The following is a 21,048-nucleotide window of genomic DNA, read 5'->3' on the forward strand; positions in this document are numbered from 1 at the left end:
AGTATAGTTCTCATTAAGACCTTAAAGAATCATATCAACTTGTGGAAAATGGGCATTCAATGACCCCTTAAAAGGATAAAATTTTTGACAACAGGAGGACTTTAACAATTTATTCTCTTTGTGTCAGTCAGTCACATCTGGGCTCTACATCAGAATGCTGGTTCTTAGACGTCTTACGGCTTTGGAACGACATGAGGGTAAGTAATTAGTTACACATTTTTAGATGAACTATACCCATAGTATAAAATAAATAAAGCACCCATTATTTTATAAATATGACCTACACAATCTCATGGCAATTCGTAACTATTTCTAAATTTTTCAAATTTTGATGGCTAATTCATATGAATTTGTACAATCTTTTTTTTTTACATTTTCATGTGATCTGCTTGAGCCCCAATGGTAGCCATGTTTAGGAGTTTGGGATTTATCTTCATGCTATTTTTTTAAAGTGTGTTTTTGTATAATTTACAATGCATAAATTAATAAGAAATTGTAGCTCGTAAAATAGTTACTGTTTCCTGTGACATTGAGTTGGATATTACTCTAGAATATACAAGTGTGTTCAGTGTGTTTCTATGGCCATATGCATACTTTATCTAAATATGATGCTAGAACATCACAAAAGTCTTGACAAATTTTAAAACTGTCTCTGCACTGGTTGCAAACATTGCTTTAGTAGAAAATAGCCCTAGAATGTCAAAACATTGCAATGGTTATCATTACAACCGTCACAATTTGAACACGTCTTCTGTTTGCTGTATGCACACTGAACAATAATTTAGTGGATTCACTTGCACATTTAAAGTCTGCATCGTCTTGTACATGCATGTTTGATTCATGTTTAATTTTTTTATGGTTAATCAAAATTTTTACTCGATCTTCTAGTGAAATGACTAGCTTTTCTCTGTTGGCGTATGCCATACTTTATCAATCATTTAGCTTGCTTAAACCCGGTCTACAATTAACTGCAAGCTTGCATTAATTTTGAGTGCATCTCAAAATACAATCAATATCCTAGATAGAGCCAAGTCAAGGCAATTTTTTTTCTTGTTTAACAATCTTTCAGGCTATACAGAAGAAAGATCTGATGCTAATTCCATGTCATCACGACTTTAAATGCAGTAGACAATGCAGTCCCAAATGTATGTGACCTGCTTGTCTCACACAAAAGTCTTGTAAAAGATTTGTTGCAACAAACTTCACCAAATTGGCAAATTTAGAACCACTGATTGTGGCAGCATTGTAACTTGAAACAGAAGTTTGTTTTCCGGTACTGATAGATCCTTAGTGCCTTAACACTTTCACCCTTGTCATTTTTAGTCTGTATTAAAACCATTTCTCACAGCTTTTAGGACTTTTTTTTACAACATTGATGAAACCTAAAACAGTTCCACAAAGAGCCTTGATAACTGATTCTTACACCGGTTCAGATATGTTGCATTTGCAAAAATCTCTTGGCTGGTTTTACATTGTCAGCATTTTTGCTTTCATTAATAATGACTGATTTCCCCACAAAGACTCCAGCTAAGTGGTTATGGCCTATTCTCAAAGTAAATTTGTATCCTGGCAGTCTTAGTTCTCTCCAAGGTTTGTTTACTTTAAACTTAAAGGAAGCCTTTAAAAGCCTTCATTGTAACCACTTTAGGATATTCATATGCATGTTTGGCTCAGCTCCTGAAAAGCTTTTATGGAGATGCTGTAGTCTTTCTGACAGAGATCAATTGGTGCTCTGTATGGGGAAAGTGGATAAGACGATATCAGGTTCTTCCTCATATTTCTGTCAATAGCCAAGCAGCTGAAAATCATTTCAGTCAACTGCCGTACAAATGTGGCATGAATACCTGATTCCAGTTCAACCACTCGAAAGTACAGTCGTGGCCAAAAGTTTTGAGAATGACACAAATATTAGTTTTCACAAAGTTTGCTGCTAAACTGCTTTTAGATCTTTGTTTCAGTTGTTTCTGTGATGTACTGAAATATAATTACAAGCACTTCATACGTTTCAAAGGCTTTTATCGACAATTACATGACATTTATGCAAAGAGTCAGTATTTGCAGTGTTGGCCCTTCATTTTCAGGACCTCTGCAATTCGACTGGGCATGCTCTCAAATAACTTCTGGGCCAAATCCTGACTGATAGCAACCCATTCTTTCATAATCACTTCTTGGAGTTTGTCTGAATTAGTGTTTTTGTTTGTCCACCCGCCTCTTGAGGATTGACCACAAGTTCTCAATGGGATTAAGATCTGGGGAGTTTCCAGGCCATGGACCAAAAAATTTCAATGTTTTGGTCCCAGAGCCACTTAGTTATCACTTTTGCCTTATGGCACGGTGCTCCATCGTGCTGAAAAATGCATTGTTCTTCACCAAACTGTTGTTGGATTGTTGGAAGAAGTTGCTGTTGGAGGGTGTTTTGGTACCATTCTTTATTCATGGCTGTGTTTTTGGGCAAAATTGTGAGTGAGCCCACTCCCTTGGATGAGAAGCAACCCCACACATGAATGGTCTCAGGATGCTTTACTGTTGGCATGACACAGGACTGATGGTAGCGCTCACCTTTTCTTCTCCGGACAAGCCTTTTCCCAGATGCCCCAAACAATCAGAAAGAGGCTTCATCAGAGAATATGACTTTGCCCCAGTCCTCAGCAGTCCATTCACCACACTTTTTGCAGGAGATCAATCTGTCCCTGATGTTTTTTTGTTTTGTTTTTTTTGGAGAGAAGTGGCTTCTTTGCTGCCCTTCTTGACACCAGGCCATCTTCCAAAAGTCTTGGCCTCACTGTGCGTGCAGATGCGCTCACACCTGCCTGCTGCCATTCCTGAGCAAGCTCTGCACTGGTGGAACTCCGATCCCGCAGCTGAATCCTCTTTAGGAGACGATCCTGGCGCTTGCTGAACTTTCTTGGACGCCCTGAAGCCTTCTTAACAAGAACTGAACCTTATTCCTTGAAGTTCTTGATGATCCTATAAATTGTTGATTTAGGTGCAATCTTACTAGCCACAATATCCTTGCCTGTGAAGCCATTTTTATGCAACGCAATGATGGCTGCATGCGTTTCTTTGCAGGTCACCATGGTTAACAATGGAAGAACAATGATTTCAAGCATCACCCTCCTTTTAACATGTAAAGTCTGCCATTCTAACCCAATCAGCCTGACATAATGATCTCCAGTCTTGTGCTTGTCAACATTCTCACCTGAGTTAACAAGACGATTACTGAAATGATCTCAGCAGGTCCTTTAATGACAGCAATGAAATGCAGTGGAAAGTTTTTTTTTCGGGATTAAGTTAATTTTAATGGCAAAGAAGGACTATGCAATTCATCTGATCACTCCTCATAACATTCTGGAGTACATGCAAATTGCTATTATAAAAACTTAAGCAGCAACTTTTCCAATTTCCAATTATAACAGTGTTATAATTGTATGTAATTCTCAAAACTTTTGGCCACGACTGTACACATCCAACAAGGTTTTCAGAAGAAAGTGTGAGTGGCCTGTGGTAAAACTCTTCAACAGTGCTAGAATGTTGTGGATGGATGCCAGAGCATCTAAGGTGTTTTAAAGGAGAAGTTCACTTCCAGAACAAAAAATGTACAGATAATGTACTCACCCCCTTGTCATTCAAGATGTTTGTGTCTTTCTTTCTTCAGTTGTAAAGAAATTATATTTCTTAAGAAAAACATTTCAGGAATTATCTCCTTATAGTGGACAATGGTGTCCTCAAGTTTGAGCTTCCTAAATGCAGTTTAATGCAGCTTCAATGATCCCAGCTGAGGAAGAAGGGTCTTATCTAGCGAAACGATTGGTCTTATGTACTTTTTTATCCTCAAATGCTCATCTTGTCTATTCTCTGCTATGCCCATGCAAACTCTGTGTAATCCGGGTCAATACAGTTGGGGTAGATCGAAAAACTTCAAACTTCAAAATCACACTACAGTACATCACTGTTTTACCCTTTTTTGTAAAGGGTGTTTGATCTTTTTTTGCATTTTTATTTTGTAAACACTGAGTCAGTACTTCTGCAGCAATGTAGGACAATTCTGAAGTTAAAGAAGTAAACAAGATTGCAGAGTATAGACAAGACAATGTGTTTGAGGTTAAAAAGTATATCAATTGTCTATTTATTTAGAAAATGACCAATCGTTTCGCTAGATAAGACCCTTCTTCCTTGGCTGGGATCGTGATTTAGTGCCCTTTGAAGCTGCATTGAAACTGCATTTTGGAAGTTCAAACTTGGTGGCACCAAGTCCACTATATGGAGATAATTCCTTAAATGTTTTCCTCAAAAAACAATTTCTTATCGACTGAAAAAAAGAAAGACATGAACATCTTGGATGGCAAGGGGGTGAGTAAATTATCGGTAATTTTTTGTTCTGGAAGTGAACTTGTCCTTTAAGCTGCCTTTGGGGTTTTGAAAAAAGGATAATTCACCCCAAAATTAATTTTTATCATCTTTTACTCACCAGAGAAATTAGTTCATCTTCGGAACACAAATTGAGATATTTTTAATCAAATTTTCACTCCAAGGAAAGTCTGTTCACCCAAAATTCTGACATTTCAAAATGTTCCAAGTCTTCTGAAGAGACACAATTGTTGTTAGCTGTAAATATTGTTAGCTGATTAATGTTTATATGTGGTAAAAGTCTTAAATAAATCTATTCATCGTTTAAAGTGATCATGTCTCTTCTTCAAGTCAGTTTTGGATGATTACTTTCAATGGAGGAACAGAAATCTGTAATTCTTATGGGTTTGGAATGACATGAGGGTGAGTAAATGATGACAGAATTTTGAGTTAAAGAATCCTTTAATATCCAGTAATACTGCATTATTGATTTGACTGCACTGATATCATTGGACGAGAACAAAACTTGACTTTAGCCGGATGAGAGTGTTGCCAAGTCTGTGGTTTTCCCTCAATACTGTGTTACTTTTATACTGTTGCCATCCCCCCCGAATGTGATTCTGAAGTGATTTGGTTAGCCAATTTTTGTCGGAATGCCATTGAGTTTTGGCTGTGATTGGGATAATTTTGAATACCAATTAGGCTGGTTTTGTTACGCAGACCTGGCAACCCTGCTTGATGAAGATACTATAGTCTTCTGTATAGCTGCTTTATAGCCAAATCAACTGATAAATTTTACATCAACATGGTTACTGAACTGACTCTAGCTGTCTAGCTGTATCATTGTCTTCTGAGGAGCTGCTTCTTGCCAAATTGAACTTGTTTCATAATTAATTTTCCAGTTATTGAACTGAACTGAATCAACACTTAGCTATCTTGAGCTAAATACGGACACTGTCTTTACAGAACTGCTTTGCAGCAGATTTTTCAAGTTTGCAACACATTTAGCCTATCTGTTTATTACTGTGAATCCGCTTTGAAACAATCTGTATTGTATAAAGTGCTGTATAAATATAAAAGTGTATGTATATTTCATGTTTGTAACACAGTGCAGGACATGTTACGGATCAAATTAACACTTAATAATTAAGGTACGGTGGTACTAATTACACTTAGGATACTTTATCAGTGAATATTTACATATTAATGAAGGAAGTTAATGCAGTGGCCAAATTACAGCCTATTTGGTTACTCTAGCATATTTTCTCACCTTCCAGCAAATTCTACAACCCAAGCTTCAACCATCTTTCGATACTAAAGGTTTAATGACCTATGGGTGCTGTGAACTCTTTGAATTGCGAGTCCTGATGAGCTGTAATGTAAGGTAAAAGCATACTAAAAGAGTATAAACAAATCACTTTAGCATTGATTTCTCTGTTCAAGAGCACTCTGTCAGTGGAACGAACAGCCAATCAATATAGTGAGACTGGCCTCTCTCTACACTGGCACAAATGGAAAAGAATGTTGTTTCAGATTCGCTATCACATATCGCATCTGTGACTGCAGAGGTCATTCCATATTTCATAAATGTTAAATATGTGTCTTACATTATGAGTAGCCACTTATTTTCTGTATACTATATTTAAACCTAGATTTGTCAGCACTGTGAACTAGTGATTAGTGCACATGCTTTGGAAAGCCTTGAGTAGGAGATACAAGTTTGATTCTGACCTGTCTTGTAACTCATTCGCATCTTCATGCCCAAACCACTAGTGAAGTGAAGATGAATTATTTAGCATTTGGAATGTTTCCCTTTTGCTTTAATGACAGCAGCACTCAAGCTTCATGAAACCTTATGATCAGGTTCACCAGCATGATTTGAGATTGTTTCAAAGAAAGATCTTGAGAAGGTGCAAATTAAATCTAATTGAATACAAAAGGGGTTTGGGAACTGGTATGTTTAGGGAACAATTCTCACTAGAGTTTATTGAGGCAAAAGTTGTAGTTAGTGAGAAAGAAAGAAAGAATTTCTTCATGAAATTTAGGTCTCTGTTTCTCTCACACATTATATTTTAAGCTTCTGTGTATTATCCAGAGATGTATTGTTGCTGGTGGTGTTAAAAATTAGTCACACAATCATTATATAAAATAAAAGCATTGCACATTCAAACTATTCAAATGTTTTGGTGTCTTATCTGCATGAATTATCAACAAGAGCTTTAGAATTTCTTTCTGACCGTCACAGTGGGTGGGCTAATGCCCACAGAGCTCAGGGGTATAGCTAAATCCCTGCTAGCTCTGGCTGTGCTCAGAAGATAAATCCAGCGCGAGACACCCACACGAGTTTTTCATTCCCCTAGGCAGCATACAGCGGGCCACGCATTTGTATTGGGACAATTCATGACTCATCAAGGTGTTCCGGGGGCGATGTGACAAATCCTACAAGACTAAGTTCATGAATATGAATTAGGTCATGCTGACGTACCTTTGTAAACTTCCTGGAGTGCCCAGACACATAAAAATTAAACAGCTAATTAAAATTTATGAGCCAAGCGTTCAACTAGTCAGTCACCAACTGTCTGTCAGTAAACTAGTCATACTCAGCAAGTCAGGATTGGTTTGCTTCAGCATTTAGGGCCTGCTGGCTTGTTTCTCCATTGACTGCCTTTCAGACGTAGCTATGTATTCTAAAAAGATATGAAAAATTGCTGACAAGATATGTTGAGTGAATGGGTGCCATCTAAATCAGAATCCAAACAGCTGATAAAAACACAATAATCCACAGCAATACTCTATCAATTAACTTAATTAAAGCCACAATATGTAAAAGCGAACAAATTTAAAACAAATTAAACAAAGGAGTAGTTTGATGATGCCGTGATAGGGTGTGGAATCATGGGAGTTGTTGTCTTCATCCCCACAGCTGATGCAATCCGATGGGGCAAAAATCATGTCCATAAGCTAATGTTTTAAAGACTTATTAAAGGGATAGTTCACCCAAAAATGAAAATTTGATGTTCATCTGCTTACCCCCAGGGCATCCAAGATGTAGGTGACTTTGCTTCTTCAGTAGAACACAAACAAAGAGTTTTAACTCAAACGTTGCAGTTTGTCAGTCATATAATTGCAGTCAATGGGATCCACAGATTTGAGAGTCAAAAAAACATACACACACAAAACCAAATTAAACCCTGCAGCTTGTGACGATTCATTGAGGTGTTAAAGGATTAGTTCACTTTCATAACAACAATTTACAGATAATGTATTCATCCCCTTGTCATCCAAGATGTTCATGTCTTTCTTTCTTCAGTCGTAAAGAAATTATACTTTTTGAGGAAAACATTTTAGGATTTCTCTCCATATAATGGATAGGGGAGAGCGGGGTACAACCTAACACTTTTTGAATTTCGCGGTTTATGTAAATCCACTTGGGGTCCAAAGTACAGTATTTATCCACATTATTTTCACACTTGTCTAGTACAAATATATCCCTTTGTTTCATATTTACAGTGTATACATTTTTCGTTATTTACCTCAAAAGAAAGGAAGTGAAACGTGACAACATGCCCCATAGGTGGGGTACATTGTAACATCTAAGGGGCACGTTGTAACATGACCATATGACAGCTTAAAATGTTATCTGATCGAATGAAGAAAATATACACAACAAACTAAAATATTTTGTCAGTAAAATACATGTGTTAACTTTTTCAAATGAAGTAATGACGTTTTTTTAGAAAAATAAAAATAATTTAATTTTGGAGTTTGACAATGAACACATCGCAACAATGCTTGGAACGGCCCTGATCGCAACACACAGCTGGACAGTAGTTCAAAACAATGTGGACAAATAGATGAAACCCATTTAGACATTCAGAAAAACACTCCACTCCCTCCACACACAGCTCTCATAGAACACCACACACATAAACGAGCCAAAATGCTTTACATTTCTTGAAATAATAACATCTGAACATTAAACATTGATTGTCAGCCTTTATTCACCTGTTTCTTGTGGTTTCTTATCAAAATCCTTAGAAGTAAAAAGTGTAAACTGCACCGCTAATGTCATAGAGTAGCATAGTTTAATAACAGCGGGGCATATTGTCACACAGTGTTACAACGTTCCCCATCTGCGCCACTGGAATATAATATAGGTTAGTGTCTACTGCTGGTTTGCGAAGCATTAATAAACTATCTAAACTGATAAATAACAAATTGGAGATTAAAATAATAGCATATTTGTCTAATTTTAAATGAATACTAAAAGCTGAAATGAAAAGTTTACTTCAGCCAGAAATGTACTTTTACTATGGTAAAATAAATATTGAGCGATGTCTTCAAAAGGCTTTTGAATTTTGGCGTTCTTTTTTTCTCTGCATAGTGTTGCTATGGCAACTAGCAAATACCGTAAATTTGGTTATGCTAGCATGTGTGGAAATATTTAATCCACGTATGTTACAATTAACCCCGCGTTAGGTTGTGCCCCGCTCACCCCTATGTATGGCGCCCCCAGGTTTGAACTTCCAAAATGCAGTTTAAATGCAGCTTCAGAGGGCTCTAAACGATCCCAGCTGAGGAGAAAGGGTCTTATCTTGCGAAACGATCAGTTATTTTCTAAACAAATTGACAATTTATATACTTTTTAACCTCAAATGCTTGTCTTGTCTCATCTCTGCAATGCGCATGTGTAGTCAGTATAATCTGGGTCAATGCAGTTAGTGTATGTCGAAAAACTCCCATCTCGTTTATGTCTTCAATGTCAAAATCGTCCTACAATGCTGTTTTTACCTTTTTTTGTAAAGGGTGTCTGAGCTTCTTTGTATGTTCACTTTGTAAACACTGTGTCGGTACTTTTGCAGCGATGTAAGGCGCTAATTTTGAAGTTAGGGAAGAAAACGAGATGGGAGTTTTTTGACATACCGTAACTGTATTGACTCGAATCACACAGACTGCGCATGCGCTGTGCAGAGACGAGACAAGACGAGCATTTTAGGTTAAAAAGTATATAAATTTTCAATTGTTTTGAAAATAACTAGATAACAGATAAGACACTTCTTCCTCGGCTGGGATCGTTTAGAGCCTTTTGAAGCTGCATTTAAACTGCATTTTGGAGGTTCAAACTTTGGGGTGCAATACATATCCATTATATAGACAGAAATCTTGAAATGTTTTCCTCAAAAAAAAAAAAAACATAATTTCTTTACAACTGAGGAAAGAAAGACATGAACATCTTGGATGACAAGGGGGTGAGTACATTATCTGTAAATTGTTATTATTTAAGTGACCTAATCATTTAAAGGGATAGTTCACCCAAAAAAAAAAAAAAAAAACACAGAACAAAGACACAAAACGATCGTTTTTTTGCGAAAAAATTAACAGTATTTATATCATTATTTACATCTGATATACAGCAATATCCAACTTTCCTGGGTGTGTGCTCGGCGCATGTGTATGTGCTCTGGCGTAGTATGCAATGAGTGTCGTATACACGTGACAGATCGCTGCCATCATTTGCGTGAGCACGTACACAAGTAACGTACCAGATGCTGAGCATGCATAAATGCATCAACATAGTAGTCAGTGAAAAGTCCCACTCCCGGATGAGTTTGCACAAGGAAACGTAATCTTTTAGTTTTTAATCAATTGCAAGAAGCAGGATAAGCACAAGTAATTACCATTTTGAGTAGCCGCTATGCACTGTGTAAACAATGTGTAATATATACGTGCGACAGATCGTTTCTGCATGTGCATCTACTATGCAAAAGCACGTTGGCTCGTCATGCGCCAGCTGTTGTGAACATGCTCAGGATAGTTGGACATAGTGGTGGATCAGAGATAAAATAATATATATGTACTGTTCAGTTTCTTGCACAGACCGATCGTTTTGTGTCTTCAAAGTATCTACATGAGCCGCAGAGTTTAATTTGGTTTTGTCTGTGTGTGTTTTTTTTTTTTGACTCTCAAAGCTGTGGATCCCATTGACTGCCATTATATGACTGACAGTTTGTGTTCTACTGAAGAAAAGGACAAGCATGATACATCGCTCTAAAGCAGCAGGGCTTTTACTATGTCACAGTTGACCGTGTCTGCTTTTCCGGGAAAAGCAGCGTTGTTTTATCATAGATACATTTAAGTGTGTTGAAAGTTCTGTTATAATCATCACCTGTCTAATAAAATGCGTAACATATTAAAGCAACCTTGTGGATTTCCATGTTTTCTACAAAATAAAACCAGAAAATCATTGGCAGGCGACGCAATAGCACGGTCCATTACACAAGTAAAAATAGCTTATTTCTCTGGATTTGACCTGAACATCTGAATCAGGAGAGAAATATGCACAGATCAAGCAATATTTATAAGTGGAAAAAGTCTAAAACACATCTAAACAAATATTTTATTGGATTTTGATGTGAGAGGACAACAGGGGATGGACTTTTTCATTAGTGGAAGCATTATTATGGATTTTTATTTTGCCTGGAAGAGACCGTTTAGAGTTAAAATGCCTTAAAGGAACACTCCACTTTTTTCAGAAACAGGCTCATTCTCCAACTCCCCCCGAGTTAATAAGTTGATTTTTACCGTTTTGAAATCCATTCAGCCATTCTCCTGTTCTGGCGATATCACTTTTAGCATAGCTTAGCATAGATCATTGAATCCTATTAGACCAATAGCATCACGTTCAAATATGACCAACGAGTTTCCATATTTGTTGTATTTAAAACTTGACTCTTCTGTAGTTATATCGTGTACTAAAACCGGTGGAAATGCAAAGCTGTGAGTTTCTAGGCTGATAAGATTAGGAACTACACTTCCATTCCGGCGTAATAGTCAAGGAAGTTTGCTGCCGTAATATGGCCGAAGCAGGCGGAGTATTATCAGAAATGAGTTCCCAGCTAGTTTAGCATTTGCACATGTGCTGCGTGGTATTACTGCTCCTGCTTCAGCCTTATTACGGCAGCAAACTTCCTTGACTATTACGCCGGAATGGAAGTGTAGTTCCTAATCTTATCAGCCTAGAAAATTGAAGCTTTGCATTTCCACCGGTCTTAGTACACGATATAACTACAGAAGAGTCAAGTTTTAAATAGGACAAATATCGAAACTCGTTGGTCATTTTTGAACGTGATGCTATTGGTCTAATAGGATTCAATGATCTATGCTAAGCTATGCTAAAAGTGATATCGCCAGAACAGGAGAACGGCTGAATGGATTTCAAAACGGTAAAACTCAACTTATTAACTCGGGGGGAGTTGGAGAATGAGCCTATTTCCAAAAAAAGTGGAGTGTTCCTTTAAAGGGGACCTATTATGCAAAAATCACTTTTATAAGGTGTTTGAACACAGTTGTGTGGCCGCAGTGTGTGAAAACAACCCACTTATAAACATTTGTGATGATCTCTGCCCTATTAAAGGGTTACTCCACCCCAAAATGCAAATTTTGTCATTAATCACTTACCCCCGTAAAAGCTTTGTTCGTCTATGGAACACAATTTAAGATATTTTGGATGAAAACCGAGAGCTTTGTGACTGTCCTCTTGACTGTCAAGTAAATTTCACTGTCAAGGCCCAGAAAAGTATAAAAGACCTCATCAAAATAGTCCATCTGCCATCACTGGTTCAACCAGCGTATGCTGTTCTGTGTCAGCTCTTCTTTATTGGCATCGATGGTTGCATGAAGAACCTTGAACATCCATGAAACCTTCCAAATGCAGAAAAGTTTCTTTATAGTCAAAAAAGGTTCTTTAGATTTTTTAAATGTTTTACAAAATAGTTATTTTAAGAACCGTTTACTGAAAGGTTTTTTGAGGAACCAAAAATGGTTCTTCTATGGTATTACTGCAAAATCACCCTTTTGGAACTCTAATTTTTTTAGAATGTAGACACAGCCCTGACTTAGAAGCAGCAGTCTACCATTACTGTTTTCTTGCTGTGGCTGCTGGAGATATACAATGTCAGCACCAAAATGTTTTGGGATGCACCAATGAACGTAAGAGTCTCCATAGGCTACCTTCATCTGAGCTGCTGAGGACACTGTGGTTAAATTTAATTTTCAAAATAAATGTCACAAGAAAAAAATTGGTAAATTCCGCTAGGGACAAAAACCAACGTTTTGTGCGCAAACGTCAGCTATCCAAATTACCTTTCTGAAAGAGCTTCTTGGCTCTAATGTTGCTAAAGCTACCATTGTCTCTGCCTGTTTTCACTGATGCTGCCTTCACATGCTACCAGAATGATCGTAAATAGGAATGTGGTAGTTAAAAATTGCATATGAAGTAGGGGTGGGCATAGATTATTTTTTTAATCTAGATTAATCTAGATTAAATCTTGGAATAAATCTAGATTAATCTAGATTAAAATGGCTAATTTGAATTCTGCTGAAGGCCAGGTGGCGCATTAGATCAGGCGTTCATCTCCTGTTTCCAAAATGCATCACAAACTGCTTGACAATTGCATTTACAACATAATTACCTATACAAACTTGTGTAACAAAGTACTTCTGCGCAAAAGGCTGCACGACGTGCGCGCTGCCGTCAAATACACAGACGCGCACCGGCATGGATTTCTGCGAGCATAGTCTTCCATTAAACTGCGTTGCTTTTAGAAGCGTCAATTCAGTTGTTGCATATAGTTTAATGTCTTTATTTCGGGATTATCAAAGTAAATTATAACTCAAACTTGAGATTTTACTGGGGCAAAGCAGATTTTCACTGGGGCACGTGCCCCAGTAAAAAGGGTCTAGCAACGCACGCACCTGCCCTGAAGCGGCCTCATAGCTGCATCCATGGCTGTGTCCAAATTCAGGGTCTGCATCCTCCTTAGGATCCTTCCTACCCGGTTGAAGGAGGAGGGGTCCTCCGAAGACCGCAAAACCTGGAAGTAGGTGTCTGTGAATTTGGACAGCCTACCCTTCTTTCAGTTCCCTCCCCTACCTGTTGCTCATATCCTGTCGCCTAGCAACCGTGACAACGCTAAGCAAGAAGTAAGGTTATCTGTACTGCACAAAACAAAAGAACTGCTCTTTCGTCCCTAAAAGCGTTAAAAACAGCTTCAATCACTAACAAGAAATTAGCTGTGTGTAAGGGGATATTCACACAGGCAGTAAGAAAGAAGCTAGTTTACGAAAGAGATGTTTTTTTTAACATATAAACATACAAATGTAAAAAAAAAAAAAAAAGCTTAACGCTAAAACCAAAGGCCTAACTAGACAACCGCTGTAAAAAAAAAATATTTTTTTAAACGCCAGTTTTTTTTAAACTTACATCATTACTACTGCTCGCTTCGTCCGCTATTATTTGAAAATTCCGGAAGCGCTCTGCCGAAAGGAATTATGTGATAGGTAGGACGGGAAAGGATCCACCAGACCCATCCTTCCAATTCGGGGAAAAGGAGGACGTATTTGTGGGCCGCATTTGAAGGATCCAACGAATTTGGACAGCCTTCGTCGCGGCGCTGTGACGTAACATCCTTCAAATGAGTCCTCCGAAGCATGTAGACCCTGAATTTGGACACAGCCAACGTTTGCACGTCTCATTTGATGTGGTAATTTCACAGATGTTGAAGACTCGTTCTCGCCCCTACAGTGCAATTCCACTAGGTATACGTCATCCGTGCTAAAATATCAAGGTGAAAGTCATCATATCTTGCGTAGTTTAGACCCCGCTCCCAACCCAAATTTGAGAATAGATTAACGGCGATATTTTTTTATCGCCCGATAAGAGTCTCACGTTAACGCAGCACGTTAACGCCGATAACGGCCCACCACGAATATGAAGCAATGTGAAGTCGACCACTTGATTTTTTCAAGCTCATAATAAGGGACTTAAAGACTTAAGGGACTTAAAAAATAAAGTTTGTGATAGCACACGATGGCACCATGAGACCAGCTATGTCGTTATTTTTATCTTGCCATGATCCTGTGCTTAGCCAGAAGCTTCAAGGGCTTGAATGTTTAGAATTAGAGTAGCAGTTAAATGTAACATGCAATTGCGTACCACTTATGCCTTCATAATTTCCATCATTCTTTTTAATAAAAATACCAACTAAGTGAGTCACTATTTACTGTACAGGCTTACAGTGCCATGTCTGTGACGCTAATGTATATAAAATGGTGCTCTGTATCATCTAAGAGGCATTGAAGAATAGTGGCTTCAAAAACTTCTCGCTGAGAAACATTTAGTGATCTACAAAATGCATTCACCAATTACATATGGCACACATTTCTAAAACCCAACTACACCAGCCCACATTCTTCACCGTTTCCCAAATGACCCAAACTTCCTCTCAGCCGTCCTCTTTTTCTCTATTTGCTATGATTAACTGTGAGCCCTCATGACATATTCACCCAATTAAAGGCCCTCTCTGCACTGAGGATCATTTCCATGAGAAATTCCTCTGAGCCTGGCTGTCAGCACCAACGCTACAACTCCACGATTCCACCCACACCACACACACACACACACACACACACACACACACACACACACACATGTTGGGTTTACATGTTTTATGGGGACATTCCATAGGCGTAATGGTTTTTATACTGTACAAACCGTATTTTCTATCACCCTACACCTACCCTATACCTAAACCTAGCCCTCACAGGAGATTGTGCATACTTTTACTTTAACTCATTGTGCATGATTTATAAGCCTGTTTCCTCATGGGGACCTGAGAAATGTCCCCACAAGGTCAAAATCTACTGGTATTACTATCCTTGTGGGGACAACGTGACCAGGTACACACACACACACACACACACACACACACACACACATACATACATACACAGGGTACATTCAGAATGGAATATTCACTTATTGGCTAAGTGAATGCTGCACAGTATGCAGCTAAACTACTATGTTGAAAAATAAATCTTACATGGATTTAATGCACACACATATTCACAACTTTACCTGGCCATCCAGTCTTGATAAATTATATAGTAAACAAATTTGGCTTTTTTCCCTTTAGGAAGCTCTGAGATAAACCCCTAGACTTGAGGCTTGAATAGAATGAGGTAGCATAGAATAGAGAAGGAGACTGAGTGGTGGAGGGATGCCAGCTCAGCAACTGCTTCTTATATGCTTTCATGATGATGACGATTGACAGGATTGAATTATTAGGCTCCTAAGCGTTTAAAACGTCATATCATATCACATATCACTCTGATTTTGCTAGCATAGATAAAATTTGAAAAATGTTCTACACCCCTAAAATTAAAGGTTCCAAAGGGTGTTTTTGCAGTGATGCAATAGAAGAACCATTTTTGTTCCTCAAAGAACTTTTCAGTTAACAGTTCTTTTAAAAAAGAACAGTATGTTAGAGTTTGTATAAATAAGATCATTGTGGTTACTGGATTCTGTTTTTCTTTATTGTCTTTTTTCCAGTTATAGGCACTTTTGAAAACTGCTTTCAAGAAACTTTGAAACCTTGAGGAATATTTGGTTTTGAAGAATGTATCAAAATTTCCAAATCATGTGATTTCAGCAAGCAAGGATTTGTTATGTCATACAACTTTGTTTTTGAAATTTCAATTTGTACAGGAATTTGGTGAACCCTTTTGATCTTGGGTCAATTTTAAAATGTAAGTTTAATTTAATGACCAAAAAAAAATTGCATAATGAAAAAAAAAAAAAAAAACTAATTGTTTACAATTGGCCTTGTTAATAAGACTTATTTAAAAACACATTAAACAAGCACTACAAATTGATAAAATAACACAAATCATATAGTATTTAAGCAATAAGGTACGAGAGGCCGTGCTGTATCATGAATAAATCACGGCTGAAGGGCGTTGTTAGGCACGACGCGAAGCGGAGTGCCTGCCCCTTCAGCCGTGATTTATTCATGATACAGCACGGCCTCAAGTACCTTATTGCTTTTATAGACCATTTCAAGGATGTAAACAAAAACAAGCGCGTTGGAACGTTACTGCGCATGTCCGGTCCTGAAACATTTCCGGTAGCGCTATTTCTCCGATCTGTCAATACGAACACATTCTTTTAAAATCTAGCGAAAAAGCTAGTTAAGGTAAAAAAAAAGCTGCTCATTAACTAATCGATGCTGCGTGCGTGTACACGGGAGATTGCTAAAAGCATATCACATGAACGGAAATATTGTGAACATTTATTCGTACAATGGATGTCATCAGTCTGAAGCAAGCAGTGCAACTTACTTCATGTTTTGTTCCCAAGATATCCGGAGGTTGTTCGTGATTAATTTACTTGCATTGCGTGGTCAGTCTGTATTTCTGTTTAAATATTTGTTTTCATTAGTACATTACTTTTCACAATACATATCGTTCCAAACAACGCTAAATGTATGCTATTAAAACTAAGCGCTCGATGCTATTATTACGTGTTGAATTCATTTCAACATGTGTTCAACGTTAGTTTGGTCAAGTTTGTTGCTGTGGAACAGTGCAAGTGGAGGGTATGAATGCTCCGAATCATCATGTGATCACAAATAAACAAGATCGTCGCAATTCAATGCTGGCTAACGTGTTTTACATAAACCTGTATATCTGCAGATTAATAAATGCACACACAAACACACATAAAGCATTCATATATGTTTTTATGCACGTATTTACTGTTCACACCCACACAAAATATAAATATATATATATTCATGTGAAAATGAATACTGGTGTAATGTAAAGGCTGATGCTAATTCAGCTTTGCACAACATTTTTTATAATAGAAATCATTTAAATAATTAATCATGTTAATAAACATAAAATACTTATTTCAAAAACATAAAAAAACTACTTTGTCCAAACTTTTGACCAGTACTGTATATAAACAAAAAGCATTCTCTCACTTTCAACTGTTTTTATTTCCAGCACATGTATTGATATGTAAATTTTTGTATGAACATAAAATGCTTCAACAAATGAAACAACAACAACTGAAACAACATTTGAACTGAAATGGAGTACAAAGGGGGAACAAATATCAAAAGCAGCAGTCTGTATCTGGTCTGGTCATCAGTCGCTTTAAGTACTACACTAAATTACTGAATACTACACTCAAGTTCTCAATCACATCTGGGTGTTGATATGGTCAGATGTGGTTTGTCACTGCAGGATGATCAGCTGTCCTTGGGTGTCTACAGATGATGGCTCTCCTTACACTGCCTTCTCAGATTTGGTGACCCTTCTGTATTTCTGCAGCTGTTTACATCAGTTTAGAATACTTTCTAGAAAACAAAACAAAGGATATTAGCCATCATTATGAAAATGTATATAACATTTAACCAATTCTATGGGAATTACAGGGAGCTAACAAATTTCAGTATTACACTGTATTGTCAGATTTAGTGACCCTGCTGCATATTTACAACTGCTTACATCAAAATGCTTCCTAGACTAAGAAACAAATGATATTAGAAATCACCTCTATAAATTTTGTTTACATTATATAAGGATAAAAGTAGAAAAACAATTATTTAATATAATGCACAATATAAAAAAATAATGCTATTATTGCTTAATACGTCAGTACATCTTGGAATTAACATTACCAAAGCTTATGTGATGGAAAATAATATTTACCATAAACATTACGTTTTGTAAACTACTGCCCTTAACTGTTACACAATACAACATTCACGTACTTTCATGTTACTCACTGCATTTGTCAACTGACAAAATAACTAGACGACTAATATGAATTTAACCCACATAACACTTAGCAATAAAACAGAAATAAAACAGAAATAAAAAACTTGCCTTTTTTCATTAACGTTACACACGAAAGCTAGATGCATATGTAAACATTAAAACAATGACAAAATGCTACTTTAAATTATGCAGCATCATACTTGAAGAGTTAACGTAAAGATATACAAATAAACCGATTAATTAAAAACGATATTTACTTGCCTGAATCGAAATGTGCGCTGTTTATCCTAGAGTTGCTTGTTGTAATCCAGCCTTCTCCTTCACTGCCGCAACACGGGTACGTTTCGCGGAAATCTACCGTTAAACACGTCTCAGAATGTTAGTACCGCCCCAGAGGGAGCACACAACCACCGAACGACAAGGATCTAATTTTAATTTAGACATTTAAGCAGGAAGTTTGTATATATATGACCGCAATCCCACTGTTCATAAAGCGCTTCTCGCCATTGTTTTGAATGCGCTGGATCACTAACCGGAAACGTCCTGGGACCAACGACGTCACTTCCTTAAGCCGCCGAATAGCGCTTGAAATGGTCTATAAAACGGTTACCACACAATAAAAATATTAAAATCAAAAATATATATTAATTTATATATATTAAGTTGTACGTTTTCATAAAGTAAAATCATTAACTGCCTTCCCCTGTAAAAAGTAGTCCCTAACTGCTGCAGCTGTGTTTACGTTGCTAAGGGTGGTTGCTAAGGAGGTTCAATGATACACAAAACCGTTGAGTGAAGCGGTCATAGCCATAGACATAATAGAGATCTCTATTATGTCTATGGTCATAGCCGTGCCATATCATCAATACGACACAGCTGCTGACCAATCAGAATTGAGGAATGGAACTAACCGTTTTATAATGGTCATTAGACATGATCATGTTTTAATTGCATAAAAAACTAACACTACTATCTATTTTAGGCCTCTAACACTAGCTTGCTTTTTCTTTTTTATTCTATTTTCTTTTTATTTATTTAATATATAATTAAAAAAAAAACTCTACATGTACTGAGTTAGGTTAAATGAGACTTATAGCACTTGCACGTTAATGCTCTTTTGTTGATTTTGATTGCTTCCGTAAGTCGCTTTGGATAAAAGTGTCTGCTAAATGTCTAAATGTAATGTAAATGTGAATGTATTTACGTCTTCACCAGCAGGTGTCATTAGCGTACAAGGTTTTGAAAGATTTGCAACATCAAAGCATCCTCAAACAATGCCAAGACACGCGGTCTTGTGTTTCTTGAAACAAACCACCAAACCAGAGGCGGATCTAGAAAATTATTCATGAGGTGGCATTAACCATGGTGTTCGGGTCTGTGGGACCCGTTTTCAGTTTTTTTCAAAAGAAAAATTAAACAATTAATTATTTTTTCAACCTGAAATTCATTGGCTTTGGCTTATTTTCTGTGAAGAACATAAATCCGAGCAAATTTTCAATGACCGCATACTGTACCTCCCCCCACGCATTTACATTACATACAAGGTGTTCGGGTCCACTGGACCCAGGTCCAATAAAAGTGTAGGTCCAGTGTTCCTCCTTTCTGGTGATGCTGTTTTCTTACCTTCCCCCTCCTGCTCCCGCACAAAGTTGCAACATTGTTGAAAATTCAACTATCAACACTGTCTGCTCTTACATTCCCGCTCAATTTATCCTCTCTCTTGTGGGAACCAAGCTTTATTTTCTCATACCCTGTCCCACCTGCAAATAAGGGGCATAATACTATAAATAAGACTTTGCCAGTGTGGTTCCTTATCACAACTGATCAAGATGGCCAAAAGATTATCTGCTGCGAGGGCCTTTCAATTGATTTTGGAAGAGAGAGGAGCTTTTGATGATGATGTCGAGGAAGAGGTTTCAGAATATGAGGATCACATTTCTGAAAATTCAGAGTCTGACAGTGACTTTGAAGAAGAGGATGAGGTTGAGCACCATTTAGTAACAAAACGAAGACGAGTACCCAATCAGCAGCCAGCTCCAGGACCAGAGCAAGCCCACCAGACAGCAAGAGAAGAAATATGGATGTCAAAAAATGTAAAAAAAAAAAAAAAAACGAGAAGCACATTAATTCATCAATGTGATCTAACAAAGGTAAAGGGGAAAAATTAACCATGTTTGCTGTTCATATGGCTTGTAATTGGGATGAAGTAAACATTTGTTGAGTAATTTAACATAAAATTGTTTGATAGTGTTAATTTGGAAAGCCAAAACTCTAGCGGGTCCACCAGACCCATGAACACTGGCTGAGTAACAAAAATACGAACACCACACAAGGGTTAAAATTATGAGGGGTGGCAACACTGAAGCAAGCATCCTTGCATGGTTTTTGTGGATTCAAGGAACGCTATTCTTATTCGGTGTATACACTAGGGTGCACATTTTTACGTTGTCCTATAAAAATGAAATAAAGGCTGATGTGTGATTGACTTGAACCTGATATCTGGATTGGAAAGACAGATAAATTAAATGAGATGGTACGGTATATTTAACTTCTCTTTATTGAGTTCTATGCAAACCTGTAGCGAGTTTAAGTCTATGCCAAGTTTAATTTACAAAGCTTGACAAACAATGCAGACTGCATATGGACACAAAGTCTCAGTTGATCAAGTTTCCTTAAGTCAAAAACTAAATAAATATACAGAAAGCGCATTTAAATCACCAACAAATATCTTCAAAATGAATAAAATAAATCACAGTATTCAGTGCAACAAGAGCAACAAAATGACCTTTTCAAGTATTCAAATATCTTGGATGAGACATGAAAACAAATTCAATAATTTTAGTGCAAGTAAAGCAACAAACGTCCCTTTAGGTCAGGGGTCCCCAAACTTTTTTCTGAGAGGGCCACATAATTTTATTTTCTTTAATGGAGGGCCGGGTCGGTTTATAAAAGAAAATACCATGGGCTGGACTGACTACTAGTATAGTAGCATTGGAGCCCATTCACTTCAGCGATTCTCAAGCACAGTCGCTGGTGTATTGAAGAAATTACTATATAAGAAAAACTGGCCAGTAG

Source organism: Garra rufa, chromosome 24 (assembly GCF_049309525.1).
Source record: "Garra rufa chromosome 24, GarRuf1.0, whole genome shotgun sequence".
NCBI lineage: Eukaryota > Metazoa > Chordata > Actinopteri > Cypriniformes > Cyprinidae > Garra > Garra rufa.